The sequence below is a fragment of the Adiantum capillus-veneris genome, chromosome 24, assembly GCF_014529385.1.
Source record: "Adiantum capillus-veneris isolate H3 chromosome 24, ASM1452938v2, whole genome shotgun sequence".
Classification (NCBI taxonomy): Eukaryota; Viridiplantae; Streptophyta; class Polypodiopsida; order Polypodiales; family Pteridaceae; genus Adiantum; species Adiantum capillus-veneris.
In genome coordinates, this window is record NC_140954.1 from 144834847 (window position 1) to 144840154 (window position 5308).

The window sequence follows — 5308 nt, forward strand, 5'->3', positions numbered from 1 at the left end:
AGTGACATCAGCAAGATCACCAGCATCATGTAGACTCAACTTCAAACCTGTTTCCATGGGAGTGGCAATAGGTTTGCAACCCTCAAGTCCAAACTTACATAGCATGTGTCTATGTCACTTTTCTGACACAAGGCAATACCACCATCACACTGCTTAAACTGTGTACCCAAGTAATGATGCAATAGCCCCAAATCTTTCATCTTGAAAGTAGCATTCAAATCAGCCTTAAATTCAGCAATATGTCTCTCATTTGGTCCAGTGCTCAGCAAATCATCAACATAAAGAACCACAATGAGAAGTACATCACCCTCACGCTTTACATACAATGTGCTTTCTTCTGGACTGTTACGAAAGCCTCGTTTAACCAAATGAGTGTCAGCTTTCTCATGCCCATCACGAGGAGATTGCTTCAACCCATACAAAGCCTTCTTACATCTGCACACTTTGTCCTCTTGTCCTTTTATGACAAAACCGTGAGGCTGCGTTGCATAGACTTCCTCAAATATGTCACCATTCAAGAAAGCAGTAACAATGTCTGATTGATGTACATCCCAACCAAAATGAGATGCCAATGCGATCCAAGTGGGAGCAAAAGTCTCTTCATAATCTATGCCTTTATGTTGTGCATAACCCTTTGCAACAAGTCGAGCCTTATGGCGATCAATCTCACCATCCGGTTTGCGTTTCAACTTGTAAACCCACTTTGTACCAATGGCCAAATCACATAAAGTCCATGTGTCATTTTCTATAAGTGCATCATATTTTGATTGCATGGCATCCATCCAATTTTTTGAATTTTATGCTTATCATGTAAGCTAGACACAGCCAAAGCATAACAATCTGATGCATAAGATGCATGGCGAGAGCCTGAACGAGTACGACTAGACAAGGTGCATCCAATTTACTGTCATGCAAAGTGTGCACCAGCCATTTTGGCATAACTCTAGCTTGCTCATTTTCAGCCCTTTCCTCATCAAGTACAACATCATGTACATCTGCATCAGTAATAGGCTGATCTGAACATTTTCAGAAACCCCCATAAGTTGTACATTTTCCTCATTGGAACTTACATTCGTATTTCCACCACTGAAAAGAGGCAACAAAGTGCCATAAATGTCTTGTGAGCTTACATTATTGTCTCTAGTACATGACAACAGGGGCTGAACAGCTTCCACAAACACTACATCCCGTGAAACCAGAATATGTTTTGTTTGCGGATGATACAACCTGTAACCTTTGCTTTCAGCACTATAACCAACAAAAATACATTTGACAACCTTATCATCCAATTTTTTTGCGCTGTGTTTGTGGCACCAAAGCATATGCCAAACAGCCAAAAACACGCATGTGCTCAATAGAAGGCTTTCTATCATGCCATGCTTCATATGGAGTAATAGACTGCAAAGCTTTCGTAGGACACCTGTTTAGTACATAAGTGGCACACATGATGGCCTCAAGCCAAAAATAATGCGACAAAGCTTGACTTTTGACCATACATTGTGTCATTTCCGTCAGTGACTTGTTTTTCCTCTCAGCAACACCATTTTGCTGAGGTGTATAAGGCACTGTACATTGGTGTTTTATCCCACGACTAGCCAGAAATGCATTAAATTCATGAGATATATACTCCCCCCCTCAATCAGAATAGAGGGTGCCCATAGTACATTTCGAGACATTTTTAGCCATAGCCATAAATTGTTTGAAGCACATAAAAACTTCGGACTTCGCTTTAAGCGAAAATACCCATGCATGCCTAGAGTAATCATCAATGAAAGTCACGAAGTACAGGTAATTGCCCCAAGGACGGAGTTTGCATGGGCCCACAAACATCACTATGCACAAGCTACAACCTGCATGTGGCCCTAACTGAACCATCCTTTGGAAACTTAGAACGTTGCATTTTACCCAGAATACAGCCTTCACAAACATGTTTGACAGGTGCTTCAAGAGGCGGCAAAGAAGCAACCATATCAGATTTCTACAAACGCAGCAAACTGGCAAAATTCAGATGACCAAAACGTGCATGCCAAAGTTTTGCATCTGAAATAGCCCTTGAATCTGCAACAACATTTGCAAAATTTTGTCCACACTTGTCATACAAAGTGAGCTTATACAGCCCACGGCACAAAAGGCCAAATGCAACAATTTCATCACCAAAACTGAGATCATGAAATGTACATCTCTCATCCACAAATTTGACTACAAGTCCAAGTCTAGCAAGTGTGGATACAGACAAGAGATTCTTCTTGATCCCAAGTACATAAAGTGCATCAACAAGTGTGAAGGAACTGCCATTTGCAGCAGTAAGCAAAATCTTTCCAACCCCCTGAACCGGATAAGAGGCATTGTTGGCACAAGTGACTCACTTCCCATGAGGGATAGACTCGAGAGAGGTAAACAATTCACGATGTGAGGTAATGTGCTTTGCAGCACCACTGTCAAAATACCACACATGTGAATCTGCAGCAACTGACAAGCATGCATCATGGACAGCAGGATTGTAAGTGCACTCTGCGCTAAAAGCCCATTTTGCATCAACATCAGCATCACAATCTCCTTTCACAGAAGACTCAACAATGGCTGCATTTGTAGTGGAACCAGTATTTGCAGTGGAACCACCCTCTTTCTTCTTAGCCTCTTTGGTCTTCAACTTAGGACATGACTTGATCAAGTGATCATTAGCTTTTCAATAATGGCAACGCATCTTCTTTTTGCCCTTATCACCAGAATTGCCAGAGAAAGTGCTTCCAGCAGAAGCATTAGGAACAGAAGTTTTGCCACTCGCAGCAGAACCATAAGAAGTGGCTGCATTATTGTTACCACCCTTTCTCTGAGAAGCAATAAAAGCATGTTCAACTGCACGCTGTCTAGTCCTGTTTTTTTTGGAAAGTGACTCTTGCAACAGCAATGTGCATAATGCATCAAACTTGACAACTTCTGGATTTCCTTGGGTCATGAGTCTCCAAGTACTAGCAAAAGTCTGGTAAGAATCTGGTAAGGCATCAAGAACAGTCTGCACAAGGGAACTGTCTGAAATAACTACACCTACAGAAATAAGTTGCTCATTGATATCCTTGACACTAGCAAGGAAAGTGTCCATATCATCTTCCTCATGCATAATCTTTGACTCCAGCTCTTTACGCAGCAAAGCAATTTTAGCATCATAGCGACTTGCATAAAGACCAGCCAATATATCCCAAGCTTGTTTTGCATATTTTGCTGAACGGATGTGAGAAATAATGGTGCGCTTCACAGACAACGCAATCAATGCATGAGCCTGCGCATCCTTTACATCCCAACGAGCTTAATCTGCCGTAGGCAAAACAACTCTAATAGCAGCAATCCTTGTAGCAAGACCTGCAACATCCTCAACATCGCCTACATCCTTAGAACCAAGACGTACATCAATGCCCTGCACAATGTTCCAGATGCCCTTTGACACAAGAACATGTTGCATCATATAAGCCCACATAGGGTAGTTGTCCCCATCCAACCCGTCCTCAGCAGCAAACATCTTGAACACGTCTGTGTTGTTGTTGTCAGCCATGGTAAATGATGCACCTGATGTGAAAACTACCCAAAAATAGGAGGAATGGAGCGGGAACAACACGTGCTATATATCACAAACCGTAGAAGACTATGAGGCACCTGTTATGCAGAAAATGGCACTGACAAAAATTTTGAACAAAATGACAAAATAGCCTGTGCAGTGCTGCTTATAGTGGAAACAGAGGCCAAAATGAGCTTGAATCTCCCAAAATATTTGTCAACCTATGAACGCTCACCAAAGCTCACTAAAATCGGAGAAAGTGAGCAAGCGTGTGCTAGAGCAGCTGGCGACTAAGCCCGGGAGAATGCAACCTGCTCTGATACCAATTGTTGGAATTAGGGTTGCAGAGAAACGCACACAGCATGGAGAAGATGAAGGAAGCTCAAGGCACACAATAGAGAGTGTGTTACTTAGTGTCCAATGGAAAGATAGATAGCCCTAGAGTGATGGGCGTATATACAATGCTCGGGGGAAAAAAACCTCCTAAAGAGGGAAAAAATGCCCCATCGGTCCTAGTGTGTTCACACACATCACTACCACATGTATATGGTAACAAAAATATGTGTCGCAAGGCAAAATAAGAAAAAAAAGGAGATCTCTCACGAAGAAAATGTGTTCAAGGAGGAGGCAAGTTCCTCGAGCAAATAGGGATGCGTGACCTATGACACCGAGTTACAATTGAAAATATGCTTTTGGAATTGTAATGAATACCCATGGAATTGTTAAGTTTGGTTTGGAGATCATTCTCCAAGTGGGAGATTGTTAAGTATGGAGCCTGATTTACCCATTGTAATTTTTTGTTGCAAAAATGCACATTTGTAAGGCCCCCATTATAAGGAGAAGCCATGCGTGAAGAAAAATCACTTGCCGGAAATAAAAATCACTCGTTGGAAACCATTCGTCGAAATATTCCTTTTCACCAGAATATTATGGCCGGACGGCGTCCAAAAAGTGGTCGAAAAACAACCAGTCGGTTGACCGGTTGGCCGGTGGCTGGTAGTCAATGGCCGGTGGCCGGAGGTCGAAAGTCAATGGCCGGTGGCTAGTGGCCGAATTCAATGGCCGGTGGTCAAATTCAAAAGCGAACTTGTCTTTTCAAGGGCGGTCACACATGGGCGGATTGGAGGGTCTGATTTGGACTTATCTACACAAGGGCGGCTACACATGGCTGCCTCTCATGAGAGAGGGCAGCCCTTTTGGACTATAAAAGGAGGCCCTTTCTACACACATTTCACAATCCGAAGTTGATGCAACAAGGTGGGTGTGAAATGGTGAGAGTGAAGCAAGGCGGAAGCTCCAAAAGGATATAATCCCTTTGTAACCTACTTCTTGTTTTCAAGTACTAAATCCATTGAGTGGCTACTTTCCCGTGGACGTAGCCCACATTGGGTGAACCACGTATATCGCGTGTACTCTCTCTCTCTCTCTCTCTCTCTCTCTCTCTCTCTCTCTATTCTATAATCTCTTGTGTGTGAAAATTATGTCTCTTCATTAAGTAATCTACTCAATTATCTACTTAGCTACGTCATATTTCCTAACAGGAATGCGGGGGTTGGCACTGATGAACTAACAAGCAAAGCCAATGTTGTACTTCTTGTTGAAACTCGGGAACATGATACACAAAGGATTAACGGCTTGGAGGATTACAATGTACATTCATTGATGTGGCTAAAGAATCTCAAGCAATAAAGAGAGCAAGGAGGGGTAGCATGTATGGATAAGAAATGATTGGAAATTTTATATCGATTGTGAAAGATA